Source organism: Lemur catta, chromosome 9, assembly GCF_020740605.2.
Source record: "Lemur catta isolate mLemCat1 chromosome 9, mLemCat1.pri, whole genome shotgun sequence".
Taxonomy (NCBI): domain Eukaryota; kingdom Metazoa; phylum Chordata; class Mammalia; order Primates; family Lemuridae; genus Lemur; species Lemur catta.
The window spans coordinates 12,894,567-12,916,560 of NC_059136.1; the positions used below are offsets into that span (position 1 = coordinate 12,894,567).

The window sequence follows — 21,994 nt, forward strand, 5'->3', positions numbered from 1 at the left end:
TTTGAAATCTGATTGACGGATACTGAGATTGAAAATCTGCAGACATAAATACCAAGTTGCTTCAGAAACATATTGGGGAAGAATGGGGCAATTCAATAAAGGAAATAGCAACCCATGAAATACAGCAATTTTTATTATTTATGTGGACCCGCTCTTTCCAACCCAACAGCTAAATAAAAAAAAAAAAATTCACATTAAGGCTACTGAAACCACTAAATGTTTCTTAACCTATACATTCGTTAAACCATATCTTGTTTCTTCGTGCCTTTAATTTTCACATCTGCAGAATTGCTTTTAAAAATCAAATGAGATCTTTTGAAGGCACTTAAATTGCAACAACCTTATGTTTTTTTATATACTCTTGGGTTTCAGCCTTTTCATCTGGGTTGTGTGTCCAATTAATGGTATATCTCAAGGAAGCACTAATCATTTCGAAAACTTGAGAATATAAAAAGCAAGCAGACTATTTTCATTATAACTGATTGGATTGAGAATGAGCTACAGAGGAAATGTCCAATAATTATGATAACTTTTTTAGATGAGATCACAAAAAACGTCAGTCACATAAGGTGTTTTTCATTGCAACAAAGACTTTGAAGTCTGGTTACAGTTGATTCCTCTTTGGGGTTCGGCCTCTGGCATGTCAGAAGGCTACTCTCAGAGCGGGTTTACACTGATTTTATCAGCCTGGGATAATTCACTTGGCAAAGAAAACGTCTATTACTAGATGTATTTCATATGTTACTAAGTGTTTACTAAATTTTACTATTGTCAAAACACATTGTAAATTTACAGATCCTCATAATACATGGGAAACTATTCCTCAGGAGAGAAAATTTTTGTTTGAGAACCTAAAAAGATTTTTGCCCAAGGAAATTGATGTCCGTAAACTATGACCAAGATTTAAATATGCTTTAAGTCAAATTTTATTCTCAAATCACCTAATTACATCTTTCTTTCTATATTTATTTGCCTCGTGGAGAATTATATTCATTACATGTTATGTTAAATAGAATAATTAGTTAATATTTGCAGATTAATTAAATACAATAATTTTATCTAATTCAGTAATAATCATACTGAATTTTCTTTTTCACTTTTCTGTATATGATGCTGAACACCCAGATGAAACGTTGGGGGAGAAAAGAGTCAAAAACCCAGATGTTTTGAAAGATCCATCTGTATAGTGTCAAGTAAATAAAACATCAAGAATTTTTACTTTTTTTCCCCCATTTTCATCCAGATGTTTGGTGTCACAATACACACAGTGTTAATCTGTTCAGTCACAATCACAGTGTTCTTTAATATCATTTGCCAATATTTGAGTCCCTGTTTCATGAAATTATTTCTAAAAATCTTATTTAATTCATTCATGGGAAAAACACAAGGATATTTTCTTCAGAAACAAAAATATAATGCCCAGTGGACTCATAAGGCAAGAACACCAGGCAGAATGGTGCCCAAGTTTTCATGTTGAAAAACATTTCAAATCTGCATTTTTAAATGATAAAAAGATAATTCAACTTCAATGGCTGGAATGGCAACTTAATTTTAACTGACAGGAAGTGTTAATTTCAGTTCTAGGAAGTAGCTTCAGAGACTAACCGGCTCTCAAGCGTAAATGATGGTCATCTTTCCAATGGAACCCTTTCCCCATATATTCACTTATTACTAAATCCTGAAACAAACTACTTGGCATTTTAAGAACAATTTCCAATCTGTGGCTTTGGGTAGATTAAAGCATTGGCCTTCAGGATCTAAAGTCTGCATGCGGAGCCCCAGCACTTCCATGTTCTGTGTGACCTTGAGCCAATCACTTAATTTCTGAGCCTCAATTTTCTCTTCTTTAAAATGGAAATAATAATCTTGCTTCTAGTGAACCTGAGGAGCTGCTGAAAGAACTTGGGAAGGGAAAATGCTTTACACATATACAATTATCATTGTATATGTGTAAATAAACAAAATATTTTATCATTAGTTTTGCATAGGAGTATTACCTCAATAGTATTACTATGTAAAGGTATCATTACTATTACTATGGAATCCAGGGGTGCACAGTAGAGATAGTCACACTAAAAAGACCTGGTCTTTTTACTTATTTGTAAACTATTTACTGTTTACAAATTATACACAGGAATGACTATTATCCCTGGATGTGCAAAACAATACCAGATTCTACTCTGTTGTGCTGCTGCACCTCACCAAGCTGAATCCAAAAAATAGTTTTAGCCCGACTTTTTTAATGTTAACTACATAGATTAATAGTAAAGCCCACTGATTGTGTCTCGGGTTACAATAGGATACTTCCGCCGATCTAGGACCCTATTCTTAGCTGACTGGTGGACTTAACTTTGATGGACCCACCCACCCTCCTCCCTCTTGGCCAGTGGCAAAGACTTTGCATATAGCAAATTGTGGCTGCTGAACATTGAAACAGATCTTGTGGTTTCTATTGTGGGAGATAGCTTTCACAAATTATTGTGGTTTCCTTTGTTTGTTTGTTTTTTGTTTGTTTGTTTTGTTTTTTGCTATTAGTAAAATGCACATCCTAGGAAATTGTCGTGAAAGAACAAGCTTTTGGCCAACATTCCACCCCAAAATATAAGAGGGCTTCTAAGTGAGAAGTCAACTCATGCACTTGTAAAATGCTAAGCACTAAAACATCTTTCAAACATTTTAGTCTTGCACATTTTTGTAATGGCTCCAAGATTTGGGGAAGACAGCAAACTTTTGAGTTTTACGTTTAAGATAGTGAAAGATTCGAGAAGTACAAAAAAAGGGAATAAAATAAACAAAAGGAAGATAACCCTAGTTAATTTTAAATTTAAAAACAAATCTTCAGTGTCAGATTGCAACAGTAAAAGGAAAAACAAAAACTCACACATTAGGAAATTTCTTTCAAAGGTTAGCCTAAGTCTTTTCTCAGTTATATGACTATACAGAAGAAGGAATAAATAATCAGGTTTTAGTTCTTCAACTTTGAAGTCACAAATCACTCATTAGCATGTTGCTATATCTGAACACTTGCTTCGAAGAGCCTGAAATCAATACAAAAGGAAACAATAATAATAAAAAGAAAGATTTCTACCATCATAATAGGGAAAGGTGTGTGAGCTGGAAGAAAGTACAGTACTCAACCCATGACAAGTCATGATAAATGGGTCGTTATAAAATTCATGTTTAGGCAGCACCAGGCCGGGGATAATGCCATTCGTCATGGCAACACTAGGCCGCTAATGAGCCCTCATTGCATATTCATGTATGTGGCGTTTCTTCTCTCCCTCCCACCCCTGAACTAGTGCCTGGAAATACCTCCACCTCAAGCTAAAGCTCAGTTTAGGCCTTCTTCTTCTTCTTCTTCTCCTTTTTTTTTTTTTTTTTATTTGTTATGTTGCAGCAATTACACTGTAAAAGTGCTGCCCAAGATTGATTGCTCTGATCTGTAGTTCAATTGTAAATTAGAATACACATCCCCCCAGGGACACACGGCCCCTATTTGTGATTAAGAAAAAAGCCCCATAATAGACTAATAGCTAAAGTTCTCTCTCTTTTACTTTCAGGCAATTAGCTTGATGAAATGGCCTCTTTTTGTGTACCCTGGAAGTGTAAACCGATATCATAATGAAGTATATGATGTTTATTCTATTATTTTCACCTTGCCGGGTATGCAGGAATGCATAAGTAATGGCTGCTTTGTCTGGTACGTTTACTGATTCACAAGTAAACTATTTCTTAAAGATGCAGTGTGTGCTTTCTGAGGCTTGAGTTAAGCAACCCCTAACTGTGGATTAACCCCCATGCAAATGACTCTCCATAAAGAAGAGGGAAACTAATGTCCCAGGTAGGGGGACAGCATGATACTTATATTCAAAAGGCATCTGGCCGCTGGGGCTGCTCTGGGATGGATGAGGTGACAAGTACAAGTGCCAGCACAAGGATCAGTGAAGACACTGGGCGGGGCACTTTGAAAAAGTGTCCTGTGGTGACTTTGTGCCCAGCAAGTCCCCAGCTGACTACATTGTGTCCTTACTCTCCCCCAATTAGTTGTGGAACACCAACTCAGTCTCTACTCTTGGGTGGCTGAAACGAAATGTTATATAGCCAATTTTTAGAGGATTGAACCCCCTTCCCCTCAGAAAAAAAGTCCTATCTTCTTAAGACCCAAAACTTTGATCTTTTAAGTTAGAAAGAATTCTTCAGCTTCCTACATGCACCAGCTGAGGAGGTTTTGACCACAGAGCCAATGAATCCACTTGTAGTTGGTGCATTACCAAAGCCATTTATGCTCTTCATATGCAATATTTTAATATCTATTTTCTTTTCATTCATGAGGATCTGAAAATTAAACAGAAAAGAAAGTGGCCCAAATGGCAATGTAGAAAAAAGAAAAGAAATAGAAAAGGAGAAATAAAAATAGAAGAAACAAAGAAAACAAACAAAAATCCATCTTGGTCTAACATGGTTTATGGTGGGTTACTTATCAAAATGTTAATTACTGTTCCAATTCTACATTCCAGTTCCCTGCCACTCATCAATAACCTGGTTTGTTTTACCCACCAAACACTTCCTAGGCATGTCTTATCTGAACAAATCTATCCTTGTCTTCTTTAATATGAATCATGTTTGAGTTTCTAGAAAATATAAGAAAATTATTTTTATAACCAAAGGATCTCAATATTTTTAAATACTGAATTTGATGTATATGGTTAGATGTGTTATATTTTGAAATTCATGTTTGAGGTGGTCTCTTGTTGCATATAAAATGTGCTTGCATTTTCCTAGTCTTGGTTAAATAAAACATTTGGGGAAAGTTTGTTACTATATTCTGGAAAGTGATTCTAATGTTACATACTTTTCAAAAATACTACAAAATGAGTTACAAAAAAAATATTTCATGAAAATTCACTTTATACCTTCTGTGATAAAAATCAAAAGTTTTTAGCAATCTTTATTTTGGGGCTGACTTTCCCTTTAATTTTTAGAACATTGAACTGCCTCCTAAATTATAAACCTGCAACATAGTGAGTGTAAATGTTCATTACTCTTGGAAATTTTTGAACGTCTAGCCACATAGCCATACTTAAAATATGCTATAGTCAACTTTCAGATGATATTGAGCTTGGAAAGGTCTTCTCCATTCACTAATGTTTTAAAAGCACACTTCTATAATAATAATGCCTCATATTTATAGAGAGCATTATAATGTTTGAAATTTTTCATATAAATTGCCTTATATAAATAATACTATGAGATAAATGGACCAAATAATTTTGTTATCACCTCAAATTTAGAGGGGGAGAAATTGAGGCTCAGAGAGGTTATATATGTGACTTACAAAGTAAATGCAAAGTTGAGCCTTGTCTCCAGGCCTTTAACTCTAAAATCTGAGCTCCTTCTGGTCTGCAATGCTGCCTCTCCGCTAGGTACACATTCACCAGAAGCAGCAGCTCTCCAGAATCTCACAGCTCTTAACATAAACAAGTCTTGTGATCCTTATTTATACCTGGGCAAGATTAACAAATGAGTTTAAAGACACACACGTGCATGTGCGCACACACAAACATCTCGATAAAAACCTAGAAAGAAAGTAATGGAATTCACACTGCATTGTTACCTAACTACCTTAATTTAAGATAACTAATTTATGTTAAATAATAAACATATGCTTAGACTAGATACATACCAGCTACAAAATGGAAGCGATTATCTAGATAGTACAACTGTGAGGGGCAGGGGGATGCCCACTCTTCTCACAGTCCATGAATCGCAGGTCCCAAGAGACATGGTTTCCATGTCCAGAGATTTGGTTTAGTTTTTCCCCCAAACAGTTCTGCAGGCCTTTGCACATGCCATCGCCTCAGCCCACGCTTACACCATGTCACAGATTCCTGTCTGAGTAACTCAATCCTGACCACCATTCCACACTCAGCTAAAAGACCACCTCTCCTCAGAGACCCTCCCTGACTTCTGTCCCTTTATCCCTGTTCCAAATGCCTCTCTGATTTACTTTCCACCAGTGAGCCGCCTTCATCACAGTAATGGCCTCTCCCTTCTTGAAGCCAGTGGAGACAGGATTTGGATCCAGCACTCCATAGATACAGATTCTTTCAGGGGTGTACTGGACCTGTCTGCCAAGGTGCCTCCCATGTTCAAGACCACCTGTTAGCCAAGGAGCCTTGCTCAGAGCCCTAGGATTAGCGAAGCAGCTCTGAGCTGCTCTTTGCAAAGGAATGACTGCTATTGCAACCAGCGATGGACACCTGACCCTTGGTTTAGCCTGTGTTGGAGTGGCCTTGGGATGACAACCGCACTAAATAAAATACCCAAAGTAAAAGCCACTGGAGTAGACAAAATCAAAGACAAAATCATGTCAGCCATGAGTTCCTACGAGAAACTATTGCTGCCTAAACTTGAGAAAGAAAAGACTCCAGAAATGAGCCTCAAATAGTGTATAAATCATTTCAAATCTCAGATGTGGCATGATCTAAACTTAAAGGAGGAATATGAGTATGTGTCATTATTTCTTTCATTTATTCTTTCTTTCATTCATTCAACAAATACTTACTGAGCCTTGAAGAGATTATCATAAAAATAAACATCATTCCTGCCCTCATGGAATTTACAGTTTAATGAAGGAGACAAATATTATATAATCACACCAGTGAATAAATAGTTGCATACCATAATATGTATATGCATGAAGTGTAGGAAAGAATAAAGTGGGACTTACAGTAGAGACTTGATATAAACAAGTGTTTCAATATGGAAAGTCTTGAGATAGAAGCCTGCAGAATGAGGCCATAGATAAAGGTGTAGAGAAGGGGGAAGATGCTTCCAGAAACAGCATGTAGAAAGGTTCAGGAGTGAAGAACAGCTTGGCAAGTTAAGGGAACATTAAACAGGCCAGCGCAACTGGACCACTAAGATGCAGAAGTAAAAAGGACTGTGATGACACTGAGGTGAGGACACAGGTGAGCCGGGCCACATCATGTAGGGCCTTGAAGACCACACCCTTAGGTAGGAATTCTCCGATGCCACCGTAAGTCCAACGAAAAGGAACTGAAGGGCCCTAAGCAGGAGAGGGAAGGCAGGAGATTTGCAGCAGTTTAGAGGGTGACAGTGCTGTTCCATTAGAAATAAGAAATCCTCAATTTGTTAGGAAAGGAACATACAACAGTTATATTTTTGCAACACCAGCTACCATCCATGCTCTAGGAAACCACCTCCCCTTTACTGCCGGAGAGCAGAGCCCTCTACATCCCACACCCTGTGTGAGCCCCGCACTAGGCCTGCCAGCACTGAGTGGGGGAAGATCTGCTACCACTTGATATCAAAGAGCTTTTGAGTCAGTTCTAAGATACAGTGACTGCTCTTGGGATAGCAAACCACCTGCCAAAATGCTATAGCAGAACTAGCAGAGGCTTGACAGGGTCTGTATGAAATGCAGTAGGAGCTCGGTCCAAAGATCCTATAAACAATCATTCTCAACATCTTGAGATGTTGCCCTTGGCCACATGACATGCTCCTGAGTCACTTTCTTATGTCCCTTGATCTAGTTAAGGCCTACCCCACTCTGAACCACAGCCCCCGTTACAGTGCTTTGTTGTCATTGCTTGTCAATGGTCTTGCCTCTCGCACTCGAAAGTGAACTCCACAGAACAGGAAAAGCATGCATCTTATTCGCCACTTTATCCCTAATGCCTGGTACAGTGCTGGGCACTTGTAGGGGCTTAGGAATATTGGCTTATTTCATTTTTGCTATGGTGTGCAAAGCTCTGTGTTATAATTGTTAATTTTTTTTCTATCTGCTGTGAGTTCTTTGAGAGTCTTCATCTTTGCATCTCCATTTTATCAAAGAGGCTGGTTTATAATTGGCACTTGATATAGGATGAATTTATTAGTTAATGTATGGCTAAAGCAATTATGTATAAAAGACCTTCATTAATACCACCAATTCTACCTCTCCTTTAGTCCACCACAAGATACACACAATCACATCATCTGAGAATCTTTCATACCATTAATATTCATTAATAAGAGATATTCTCTTAATGTTGGTGTTTTATATATTTCTACATACTAATATACACTCCAGAAAAGGGTGCATACAAAAGTCCAAATATAGCCTCTGAGTTAACAATATTGAATCAGTTTTCCAATTTTGACAGTGTACTCTGGTTGAGATGCTGTCTTCAGGGGAAACTAAGTGAAGAATACAAGAGATCTCTCTGAATTATTTTTACAACTTCTCGTGAGTCAGACTATTTCATAATAAAATGTGATCATTTTTATTTTTATCTTTTTTTTTTTATTTTTATTAAAAAAAATTGAGACAGAGTCTCACTTTGTTGTCCGGGCCAGAGTGAGTGCCGTGGCGTCGGCCTAGCTCACAGCAACCTCAAACTCCTGGGCTTAAGCAATCCTACTGCCTCAGCCTCCCGAGTAGCTGGGACTACAGGCATGCGCCACCATGCCCGGCTAATTTTTTCTATATATATTTTTTTTAGTTGTCCAGATAATTTTTATTTCTATTTTTTAGTAGAGACAGGGGTCTCATTCAGGGTGGTCTCGAACTCCTGACCTCGAGCGATCCACCTGCCTCAGCCTCCCAGAGGGCTAGGATTACAGGCGTGAGCCACCGCGCCCGGCCAAAATGTGATCGTTTTTAAACAAACTTTTTTTTTATTTTAGATTTATATATATTTTTATTTTTGTATATATTTCTAGGGTGCCTAAAAATAGTAATAATTACATGATATTATCATGTATTACATTAGCACACAGGAAAGGTAGTGCCCTAGTTCTGGGTGCTATTCTTTTTGTCTGGCCAGATTGGCATTTAAAATATGCTAGGATGGCGGTGGCCAAAAATAAATAAATAAATAAAAAATAAATAAATATGCTAGGAGAGGAGAGAGGTGCATTATTTTTGCCTGATTCAAGCATATTCTCCAAATGATGTTTTCATAAACAAAGTGCCGACTGCTATGATCCTATCTTCTCTTTTCTGTTTATCCTAATTCAGGTCAATATTAAATATTTCTGCTCTCTTCTGCAGATTCTAGTTTTGGAAGAGAGGAAGTGATTATAAGCTACGGGGAACTGTTAGTGAAAAATTCCCAAGTCAGAGTGCCTTTAAACTTCTTTCTACCTAGTGTTATCTTTTAAAAATATAATGCCAGTTTTAGAGGGAGAGCTTTTCAATAAATAAGGTTGGTGTGTACAGTCCAATTGTATGACTGGAGTTTTTAAATCACATGTTCAAGAGCCCACTGTTGGTTACATGGAAAACAATGTGAGTCATCACATCAAACATGTGAAGCATAGTAGGCAATTTTTCTACTGTCTGAGAGATCTGCAAATCACCACCACGAAATCCACATACACACAGATTAAGGTAAAATTTCAATATATCTTAAACTACTTAAATATGTAAGTTCAACAAAGACTCTGTTAGCATAAAGAGCTGCAATTTCCAATACTATTCAATTAATACGCTTCGTATAGTCAATAAAATGAAAATCATGAAAAAGGCTGTAGATATCATAAACATAAAGTCAAATTCAAAGATGAATGACATTCTCCCATATCCTTCTTTCTTTTTCTGGAAACTGCAGACTCTTTAGTAGGTACATCTAAGAAGTATACCTGTTCAGAAGTCGTTGTAGTTTTGTGATAACCTATGTAAAGTAAGTTTAGCTCAAGGTACGGCATGGTAGCTTCATTTTAGAGACCCACCAGCTTGTCCAGAAGACAGTCTGAAGGATACAGCATGACAATCAGATGCTGGAAAAGAGTGCCTCTCTGCTTGCTAGACAGTCTCATCAGAGAAGGGAATCCGTCTTGACTTCTTCAGGATAGCATCCATAAGCTGTAAAGACACAGTTTTACTTAGTAAAGGAAAAGGAGAATAAATGCAAAAATGCTCTTAATATTTGGCATATTGATTCATGAATCAAAGAAGAGAAAACTATAATTACCTCTGGTTCTATCGAACCAAGAGATTTCTTCAATACAATCTTTTGTGTGGCAGGAATAAAGCTTTATTCCAAAGAAATCCACTTTAAAATATCCCAAAAGAGATAAAATACCTTCAAGATCCTATAGCTCTTTAATGCTTGCTACAGGCCAAATCTTGCAATTAGAATCAGTCACTTTAAGCGCTGAAGTCGTATAATGCTAATAGATCACTTTATAATGTGAGCAGTTTTTAAAAGTCGTATTTAATTTTCCATTATGACTGTACTGAATGCTGGTTGTGTCTGTCCATTCTGTTTCAGAATCTTAAGTCCAAAAAAAGTACAGACCACTGCTTGCTGAGGCATCACCTAATTCTGGCTTTAATTCTCAGAGCCCTAAGTTAGAACTCTAAAGTAGACCATATTTCAACTTTCTTCCTAAATGTGTTTATTTTTATTTCCAAACCAAAGGATGAGGGCTCCTTTTTGTTTCATAATTATTTTATTTCAAAAAAATACAAATTGAAGCGAAAGCTGCTGTGGGGTGTGTGTGTGTGTGTGTGTGTGTGTGTGTGTCTAAATGTGTGTGTGCACAGGCACACTTGTGTGTGGTTTTCTTTAAGAAAATTAAATGAACCAGAAAATAAGCCCTTAGCAGTAACCTAAGAAATAAAACAAAATCATTTACAACACATGGGATTGTTGCAGGATATGTCAAGATTAGATGGTTTAAGGGAGCTATCCTGAATGTGGAAGCAATTATAATGAAATTCATGACTCATTAGCAAACATTCCATATTGTGTTTCTCATTTCTGGGTCAATGTTACTAGGAAATATAGACTTAAGATTTAGATGTTTCATTGACTTCAGTGCTAGATTATAGATAGTTGGACCATACAATGACATAAAGCAAAGACTCCAGGGTTTTGAAGTTCTTCATTTGTCAGATGTAGGTAATTTGGTCCTCAGGTACGTATGAACATAATAACCTTAATTATGTATTGGCAAGAATTAAGTCAGTGATAGAAGGGTTGTCTACAAATGTAAAGCAGGAATTACATGGTGCAGATATGTGCTGTTGGATGTTGGTGGAGATTTTGCCTGCACACTGCTTGGTATGCAAAATGGGTGGTGAACTCAAGTACCCAGCACTGTATGTAATGGGAACCAGATGTCTCACAGAGAGAGAAAAATATTTTATAGCAATAAATGTGACATTGACTCTTAAAGGGTTTGCTGTTTTTAAACAACTTCCTAGTCTTACTTTTCCTCATATTTTTAAAGTAGTTTAAAGTAGATTGTGTAAGGAAATTATTTTCATATTTTAAAAGAAAAAGTATTTAACTTGCCACTAACTTCTAAAATGCATACATCAGGAGAAATGATCTGAAAAAGATAATTTTGGAATTCATTCATTTACTAAAGCACTGTGCTCAGCAACGCAAAAAAGTATATATTAAGGCAAATAAAGCATAATTCCTCCTGCCCTTAAGGAACTCAAAATATACTAGATGAGATAAAATGCTCACAGCAGGATGGGGTCACAGCACAGGCAAGTCCTGGGAAAGAGGCACAAAGTGCACTGAGAATTCCAAGCGGGGAGAGAAAAGGCCATGGCTGGCAGGCTCCGTGAAAGAGGATCCCACTGATGCATCAAGCTTGACGTCTCCGACGTCTCCCACGTCCACCCCGTCCTCTGCACGGCGCTAAGGCTGCCTTGGTGAAGGCCACTGCAGTGGTCTCCAGCAGCTTTGCTCTCTCAGCCTCACTGCACTCACTCCCAGTGCAACCCCAACTAGCTTCACTGCTGGCCCAGTTGTTCTGAATCACTGGTCCATCTGGAAAGTGGGGCACCCTGAAGATTAAGTCACAAGCTCTGTAGTTAGCCCCGGGGCCCACTTCCCACTTAGCCAGTTACTGGTGGTGACCTTGGGGAAGCCACTTAACTAACTTACCTCCACCTGTATTTGCCCACCTGTAAGAGTACATGTCTCATGTGTTTGGAGTACAGTTTCAGTGAGGTGATGCACACAATGTGCTTTGCAGCTGCCAGCATGGAGTCAGGGCGCTGTCAGAAGCTCTTTCAGCTATTAGAGTATCAATTATCTGATCTAGTTTTTATGGGACAAATCTGAAGTCCTCATTTTGGCATGCCGAGTTGCCAGGAGCTGGCACTTGCAAACTTCTCCAGTTCTTTCTCTCAATTTCTTCCCTCGAATACCCTACTCTCTTACTATCCTTGTCTGCTTGTCATTGTACCAGCAGGCCTTCTGTGTTCAGCCCCACACCTTCGCACGTGCTGTTCTGCCTGCCTAAAGTGCTCTACCCTCCACCTCTCTACATAGCAAATTCCTGCTTACCCTGCATGTCACCCCTTTTTAAACCTTTCCTGATATACTGGGACTCTTTCCATTAGGCCATGGTCCTAAACTCACGTGGTCCACACAGATAGCATAAATAAATGAAGCAGTACAAGTTAATACGTTAGGGAGTGGTGGAGACTATGGTTAAGAAGGCGAAATGGTTCCCTGGCTAAATGGTCAGCCATTCATCACTGTTGCCATGGTGGAATGAAGGCTCAGCATACCCAATCCTTCCATTTTTTTTAGAATAAGACAGCAATCTGTATTTTTTCATAAAATCTCCAATTGTTCATTGTGGGCAACTAGAAAAAATTTTTAAATGCTATAAGTTTAGACCAAATAAAAACCCCTCGGGGCCAAACTGCGAACTACCTACAGACCTTGGTTCTTGGAACACCTTATTCTGGAATTTCCCTACAGGTGCACACCACCATTCTGGAAAATTTAACTTTTCCCTCTAAATGTTTGCACATCTATTTCCCCAAAAGACTATGCTCCTTGAGAACAAGGATCAGGTATGGTTATCTGTGTCTTCCCAAAGTTCCTGGCACAGTGGGTGGCTCAAAGAAGCATCTCACTAAATTTCATATCAGTATTTTCCTGGGCCTTGAAGCCAAGGAAGGGTCTACAGATGGGAGGTCATTCCAGGCAGGTCAAAGGATACAGATGCTCATATTCCAAATGTCCCTATTTCTAGAGAGAGGAAAGATTTTGTAGTATTGTAAACCTTAGTCAATATCTGACATCCTTGGAACCATTCTGCAGCTCTTCCTACAATCGCTGCAAAAGTCCACTCCATGGTGAGTAGCACTGAAGTCAGCTCTCAAAATATAAACCTAATCTATAAATCTCATCTGCATATAAACTTAATCTATACCTGACATGTAAGCAAATATCTAAATGAATTAATTAAATTCACCTGAAAGAGCCCCAACTCATATGTCAGATGTGACAACAGTTTAATTTTGTTGGGAGGTGAACATAGACTACATCCTGGACACAGAAAGAAATATGTCTCTAAATCTGTGGTCAAGAAGAAGTAAAGGCTGGGGGTTCTGGATAACTTAGAAGAGTCAGAGACAGCAATGACAATGCATATTTTAAAAACATTTTTAATGCCCATAATCTTTGAGTCAATAACCCAACTTCTGGGCATTTATTCCAAAGAATAATCATGTACAAATACTTGACTACAAGGACGTTCATTGCAGTTCTAATGTTCAAGTGCAGGGCTGCTGTTATATGAGCAATAACAAGCACTGGTTTTGTGATTATTAACAATAACAGGTGAAATTTACTGATTCCTTACTTATGTGACAGATAATGTACAGGAAATTTAAGATTCATTATATTATTTAAGCTTATTGTTGTGCCCATTTTACAGATGAGGGAACTGAAGCATAGGGTGTTCAAATAATTTGCCCAAACCACATAACAAATAAGCGTCAGGGTGGGCATTTGAACTCAGTGCTATTTAATACCAGAGCTCAAGCTTGTCCCATAAATTTCACTTCTCCCATAAATATCAGAATATACACAGTAGTCACTGTGCACCTATCAAAATTATAATCTAGGAGAATATATGGTGATATAGAAAAAAGTATGATGAATTATTCAGTGAAAAAAGCATGTTATTAAGAAGTGTCATCTTGCACAGGCGTTGTTAGAGGGAAATACCAGAATCCCATAGACACTGCTCCATTAGAGACAGACAGGAGGTAAGGAGACAAGGCCATTGCACAAAAATCCCTGCAGGAATTAGTGCCAGGATATAAAGAATCTCTGTCCCTAGAACTCTGCTGTCTCTTGCTCTGCTTCTCACTGTCCCCTCTACTCATCTCTTGCAAACTACCTTCTCCAGCAAAGCTTTAGGTTTCAAGGTACAAATTCTAATCCCATGTCAATGTGACATTATAGCTCCAGTTCCAGATACTGTCTGACTTAACCCCAAGAAAAGAGCAGGTACTAGCCCAGCTGGGGCCAGGTGTCAATCTCTGTTCCAGTCAGCTGAGACTAGAGAGGACAGCTCCATAGAACTGGTTCTATAAAACAGCAAGTGGCTCAGAGGAAAACGCTGACCATCTACGTGGCGATGCTATTTTTTTGTTATATAAAAACCATAAATATAGAGAAAAAAAGATGAAAAGGGCTCATGTTAAGTTATTAACAATGTTTCTATTTAGAGTGGTTTTTTTTAATTTTTGCTTCTCTATGTGTTCTAAATTTTCTATAGTGGACATATATCACTTTATACTAAGATGATAAAAAAGGACCCAACCTAGAGAGGGATTAAAAGTGGATATCCAGAGTGGTGGTATTGGAGACTAAAGGCCCAGATGAAATGTAATTTTAGTGATGATGGAATGTAGGAAATGCTTACCAAAGAAAGGTTAGTAGCTGAATAGCAAACCCCACCTGGAAGTCCTTGGATTGGAGCAAGACTCACCATGAAGATGTCAAGGCTGTATCTAGTGGAGATGCTGGGCATTGTGTGCACTGGGCCCCATTGTCCTGTGACACTGTGCCGGGCAACTGGTTCCTAGGATAAGACAAGTCAGAGCAGAGAACAAGAGCATGAGTCACTTGGAATATAAAATATGACTTTCAAAGGCAAGACACAGTAGCCACAAGGAAGGAAAATTCATGCAAATACATATTTCAAGGAATCAATCGATGAACAAGGCAAGGAAGGGCAGAGGGAAGTTCACTGGTCTGAAAAATGGTGATGGAGTAGCAAGTAAGTAGGGCAGGGTAACAGGAGGTAAGTCTTTTTCACGTACAGAAAGGATAAAGTCATGGCCAAGGGACAAAAGGATGGAGAAAAGCTGTAGGACTATAGCAGAATAATGCAATTGAAAGAAAAGACAGTTGGTGGTACCAAAGGTGAGGTGAGAGAAGATAAAATAGGTAATGAGAAAATAAGTCACTGGGAACATATATAACGGCTTGAATAAAGCTAGCAACACACCAGATCCAGAGTTAGGGAATGGAGCCACTCTCACCCTATTTGCCGTCAGTATCCTCCAAATGACAAGTGGTCACCAGACTTCCTAACTGTGCTCTACCTAGGCTTGTATGCTTGCAAGTGTTCATCTTGCACCCCACTTGGTACACACTCTTCTATCATCTCGCTCACCTGGTGAATGGCTATGTCATTACTTTTCATAGAATACTTCATTGACTTTTATCACTCCTACCAGATTGGAAGCGCCTGGAGGTTGACAGGTTGGAGCAGCTGATATCATGACCAGACATTTTAGCAGTTTTAAGATATGTCCACAAGTCCTTTAATACTCCTCAAAATCCAAAGGAGATGCCTATTGACCTCCCCTTGAATCTGAGCTGACCTCAGTGACGGGTGAACCAATAGAGTATGCGACTTGGCTAGGCCAAAAGGGGTGACTCAGCTTCTACCTTATTCCCTTGAGACACTCATCTTTGGAGCCCTGCGTGGCCACGTCCGAAGCACAGGGAAGAGATGCCGGGGGGAAGCTCAGATTCCACGGAACGAGCAGGTGCACGTGTTCAAGCTGACAGGCCCAGCTGAGGCTGCAGCAATGGCCAGCGTCAGCCGTCAGACATGTGAGCGAGGAAGCCTCAGAGATGACTCCAGCCTCCAGCCTTGGCAGCTCTCAGACCTCATCCTCATCCTCGTGAAAAACTACAGGAGAACCACCACCCAGGTGATCCCAGTCAACACTTAAAACCATGACAAATAATAATAAAGTGATTGTTGTTGTTCCAAGTTAATAAATTTTAGGGTGATCTGTCATGCAGAGATATACAACTAGACCAGTATAGTTGGTTTTCAGTAAACATCTACTAACTTTAATTCAATAGCAGATAAGGGAAGGCAATATTGTCTCTTGCTCTTTCTCTCTCTTTTTGTCTTACCTTCCATTATTTCCTATTCCTTTGTCAGGCTCTGCTTATATCTTTCTCTCTCTCTCTTTTATTCTCTCTCCCTTCCCCTCTCTACAAATCCAGAATTCTCTTTTAAGGCCAGGGGAGTTGGAAAAAGAGAGCTACTCTCTACCGTGCAGACAGCCAGGGCTCTTTCCATATCTATAAAAGGCCTCTGTTTTCCTTCTTTTGGCATAAAGAAACCCAATTTCTTTTTTTTAAAAAAGCTGTTCCCATTTTCCTGTTCTTTACTGACTTTATCCCTCCTTCCCTAATGATCTTCGAGTCTTCTGTGTACTTTTTAGGTTGTAAAACTAAGAACAAGATACCCTACCCCAGTGATGATCTTGGCTATAATATTACCCTCATCTGGAAAGCGCTGTTATTTTTGGCCACCTTCAGATCTTCTTGTAGCTGTTCCGCTCATCTGCTCATCTGCTGCAGGAGTTCCGACTCACTTCCCCGGGCAGTACAGGGGGTCTGCAGACAGCAGCTGCGTCAGGAGCTTGAGTGGGAAGACAGCGAGCAGGGTGGTCAGAGGAATCGCTGTGAGGAGGCAGCTTCAAATGAGGCAGTGTAGGTGGGAACGCTCGGACACTGTGGCCTGGAGACCCCCTGGCTTGCCTGGCCCAGAGAGAGAGTGACTCATAGAACATAAAACTGAGCAGCTGATAAAGCTTGGAGACTGAGGGGGACACGGAGACTGGGCCAGAAATTTTTCCCTGCCCCTGATGTGGAAGAAAGCCCGTTCCATCTGTGCTGGCCCTCAGGGGTGGTCTGGGCCACCACCTTGGGGTGTCTGCCAGGAACAAGCCTAGGTGGGCACACATCAACAGATCCTTACCCTTGTACAAATGCACAGAATTGTGGATGAGCACAGAGCTGCTCGGCAGAGAAGCGAAGAAGCCACCCCCAGGAATGGCAAACACGTTGCTAAAAGGACCACGTGCAGGGTTGGCCGGACACACTAGCAGCAGGCAAGGCAATATCATCTCAGGTCAAGGAGAAAGCCCCATGGCCAAAAATAGCTGCCCTTCCCAGTTGCCACAGTGTCTAAAATTATACCACCAAAGATTTGCTCCTGTGCGCACCTCACCTTTATTGGGGGCAGGTCTGGGGAGGACCCACCAAATGTCTTCGCATTAAGGTGCAAAAGGCCTGACAGCTCCGGGAGGGAGGTGTTGAAAGGGCAGGAACAAGGCAGAGAAAGTGCGGGTGAGGGGCAGCAAAGGCAACTTCTCTTGCAGAGTTTACCCAGGAGCCTCGCTGGCAGCTACATCATAAAACTGAGGTCTGAGCAATTTGCCAGTAAATTTGAACCATGCATGCAAACAATCCTAATAATTTATTCCTTGAAATGCTCCTATAATACATTATTATGCAGAGCTGCACATGCCTCTACTTTAAATTGCCTAAACGGAAAAAAAAAAGTACATTAAGGGACAATTAAAAAGAATAACAAGAGGCAACGTGAGGAAATGGTATATGCCAATCATGCGGCATGCAGAGGGAGGCAGGCAGGTCATTTCACCCAAAGTCTTGGTGTCGGGACCAAGATTCCCTCAGAAACCCAGGCAAGGATTCTGTCTTTATATATAGAAGTTTGGTTAACCTGACCCCAGAAGATTAAGCAGTAAACAAAATAAAAGCAAACAATCACTGCTTAAAAGCCACAGCCAGTCCAGTGTATCAACATGCGGCGGCTCCACCAGACTCATTTTTAAAGTCCTTATGCGGTAGACCAGGGTTTCAGAAAGGTAAATCCACCCTGCTAAGCCACCTCTGGGGCCCAGAGTCAAGTACCATGGATACCACCGGAGGGCTTTAGGCAGAGGCAGGGATAAACTAGTGAGTGCGAGGAAACAGGAAAACGAGGAAGGGCGAAAGGGAAGACTGCAAGACCAGAGTGCTAATGCTGACAACGGATTCCCACAGGAATAGCCAACTTCGCCACACCATTTTGGGCAGTTCCTAAAGAAATTTCCACATAACTTGACCTTCAATCCTCCAACCCCCATGAAGGAAGCTAAATTGACTCTCATTTTTATAAAAGAGAACTCTTTGGAAGAGAACAATTAGGGAACTTGCCCAAGGCCACACAGCTGGCTGATTAGTTGGGGATGGGGTGGGGTCTTGAAATCAGAATCTAGCTTACTAAATCCCCTGCTTTTCCTACTTCAACAGTCTTTGGAGTTATATTAACAGAACGTGAGAATTCGAGAAATATTTGTCCTGGCTATAATTTACTGGGTGATTTCTGTAACGAGGACTTCTCTTCTCAACTTTGATTCATTCATGTACTCAAGGAATGATGACTGAGCCTCAACTGCTATTGGGCATTGTCCTGGGAGGTGGAGTTCACCATCATGGGCATTTCACATGGATGACTCCTTGATGACCCATCACAACTGCCCTATTAAGAGAGTCACTGTCTGACCATGCCATCCAAAGTGGTCCCTGCCATCCTTTCCTCATCACTATTTTAATTTTCCCCAGACACATAATACCACCTGAAACCATGTAATTCACATATGTGTTCACTATTTAACTACTTGTCTCCCTGTCTAGAAAATTAGAACCTTCAGAACAAGGACCCAGTCTTATTCTAGGCTGTCTCTCCAAAATTAGAACAGTTCCTGCACATGATAGCTGCTCAATAAACAGTTACCCACTAAATGACATTACATGTCAAAGACAGCTTTTTTTCCAGGGCCTACTATGTGTCCAAAATAGTGTAAGATGTTTACATACATGGGATCTCATTGAATCAAGACTGTATGTCCCCAAATAGAAAATATATGAAGAAGATAGTGAAGAAAGTGCTTGGAAAAAGTAAAGGTCTATTTGAAATGCCTCTATCCCATGCCACTTAATGCCAGAACAATGGCCATTTTGTGACATTAAAAGGTAACAAATTTAAAATGAAAAAAAGGAAATGCTTTCTAAAGCAGCGTATAATCTACCTGTGGAATTCAGTGCCACAGGATATTATTGAGGCAAATAGTGTAGCAAGATTCAAGAGAGGATTAGACATTTATATGAATAGGAATAATATTGGCAGTTACACTAACTAAGTTAAAAAGTTACAAAGCATGTCTGTCCCGGGCTCCAGGGCATAACTGTTCACCAGCTGGGGTGAGGAAGGAATTTCCTCCTGTGATAGAGCATTGCATAATTGGTCAGATGCATGACGGCTCCTATTTTTGCCGTCTCCTGTAACACAGGCAGAGACCATTGCCCAGGGGAAGTTTCTAGAGTAGGTGGACCCCTAAATATGGCATTTCTGTCTTCTTGCACATTCCTGAACAGGAGGTAGAGAGTGCACATAAAGTCTTTTGGGATTTGTACCTGAGAATTTTTCATTTTCAGAAAACAGAAATAGTAAGGAATAACTTCTCTCTTCCACAGGTTGAAAATATTATAAGGAATGAAATCATGCCCTGCCTATAATTTTATTAGCAGCACAGTCGATGGTGCCGGGAAGCTGCCTGAGCACTTCCCAAACCTCAGCGCATGGGAGTTCTTGTCGAATCTCGTACAAGGGCACCATCTACCCATTTTTCACGTCCATCTGTCACTATGCCTTATGCACATACGTAGTTTTTAAAGTGCATTTCTGCAGGTATGGTAAGAAAAGCCACTCATAATACTGTCCACTCACCTTGAAAAGCTTTTCTCTGTGTTACGGAGTCAATTACACCGCCAGGCACAACCTTGGATTCCCGGTGATGAACACCATGCTTTTTTTTCACCCTAACATGGAAAATCCAAAAGGCAGTTGTTAGCCATGCATCCGAATACAAGCGTCAATAATAAAATGGTATCATATTAACGAAAATATTGACACTGAATTATTCATTATACTTACTTACTTTATAGTCCTCATCATACATGGGTAGACAACACTGAAGAAACTATGCTTAATCAATGTTTGAGCTATTACAGAAAGGACCTCCCTCAAACTGTGCTATAAAGAACATTCTGCAAGTTGAAACAGAAAGGGAAATTTTAATTTAAATCTTCAAATCAACAATGAACTTAAAAGACTTCAAAGATCTTTCAATAAAAAGATATACAGCAAAATGTATAAATGTTAACAAATGTGTTTTTCTGAAGAGAGACAGAGAGAGAGAGAGAGAGCGCTCATAGATCCCATTGCTATCTTCAGATATGTTCTTGCACAAAAGAAGTTAAGAAACACAGGTCTAGGTTCCAGTCCAAAAGAAAATCCTCAAATAAATTTGCACAAAGTCCTTTGCAACTACACATAAGACTTGTTCCTTTGGACTTTCCTTAAACTGGCAGAATAGTATCAATTAGAGTTTCTTCATAAAAGATTATTCATATAGTGCCTAATGCCCATCCAGAGAAAAGACTTTAAAACATTTAAGTGTTGCTTCAAAGAGCTACCTGTCGTTTGTCATTAGCTGGTTACAAATAAGCCTTTTTAAGTTTGGCTATTTTCTCTCGGTCTAAGCTTTCCTATATACTTTCTCATGTGGTTTTTGTAAGAGTAGAACTTGGCAGATTTTTGTTTGTTGGTTTGTTTGTTTGTTGTTTGTTTTTGTTTTTGATGTTTGTTTTATACTTATAATTAACCATATAGTATGAGGAATTACAAGTTAATATGAATTAAGAGTATAAGCTCTGTAGCTCACCAAAACAGAGTTGAAATCTCATACTAGCAGTATAACTTCTGGTAAACCAATTAACCTTCCCTCACCTCTCTTTTCTCATCTGTAAAATGGAGATATAATAATATCTATCCCCCAAAGTCTGGGCACAGATTAAATGAGACAATGCCTATAAAACATTTGGCACAGTGCCCATCACATATTAAGTAGACAATGAGTGTTACCTATTATTATGATTATGCATATTTTGCCTATATATTCATAAACACTAGGAATATATATCCTATTTCCTTATCACTACACAGCTCTCATAAGTTTTTGTGGCCCCTGATACACACTGCAAATGAGTTTCCAAAAAGGATTGCCAATACAAGAGTGTCAGTTTTGCCGCCCTTTGGTGAATAATGGGAATTGCTATTAACCAGGAATAAAAGAAAAAAGAAAGGACAAAGGTAAATAAAAGTAATAATAAAGGGAGGCAAGGAAAAAAAGGAAAGGGGAACATTTTTTAAAACTTTTAAATGTGTACAATTGAGCTTTTGTGCTTCTAGATGTAAGAAAAGAAATCTGTGAAGGGTGTAAATTTCCATTTCCTCAACATCAGCCAGTTTCCCTCCAAGCACTTTCTCAAGTATTGTACTCTACCTCTCAGAAAGAGCTCATCCTACGTCACACACCTGGTAGTTTTCTGGCTGAGTGAAATCACAGAGGGAAAGAGCGGTTTCCTGGGTTTCTTGCCAGATGTCCAGTGGTCCCATGAAGGCCAGCGATTTAACTGCCTGTCACCAGCGTGAAGATGGTGCATACAGGACCATTCCCAGGGGAACTGGACCTGGTGAGGCCAAAATACAAATATTTTCTTGCAAGGTGGAATAATGCAGAATGACGCAGTCCACATGTGACCGCAAGTCACGGAAGGTGTAACGCGAGGAGTCATATCACCTAAGCTCAGAAAGGGATAATCTGTGGAGGAACAGTTGGTTTGCGCAGCTTTTCAAGAGACCTAAATAATACCTGGTTTTGTGGGAAGAGAAAAAAAGAGAAAGAAAAAAAAGAGAGCAAGAAAACGCTTTGGCCTTTGGTAGTGGATTTACTGCATGTGAGTGGGGAGAGTGACAATGTCAAAATGGAAAT

General features: G+C 39.5%; 1 long non-coding RNA gene across 4 annotated transcripts in view; it reads right to left on the reverse strand.

The window, feature by feature from the left end:
• LOC123645206 overlaps nt 1-21,994 on the reverse strand; it is a 72,902-nt gene that overhangs the window by 35,936 nt on the left and 14,972 nt on the right. For 2 of the 4 annotated variants that reach the window (XR_006737440.1, XR_006737439.1), the window contains exons 2-5: nt 19,888-19,979; nt 16,590-16,731; nt 14,770-14,862; nt 9,739-9,871 (exon numbers count right to left, since the gene is read on the reverse strand). This is a non-coding gene — a long non-coding RNA (uncharacterized LOC123645206). Of the gene's footprint in view, nt 1-9,479; nt 9,872-14,769; nt 14,863-16,589; nt 16,732-19,887; nt 19,980-21,994 lie in introns of those variants that run through there. The other 2 variants (XR_006737441.1, XR_006737438.1) reach the window with 2 other exon arrangements.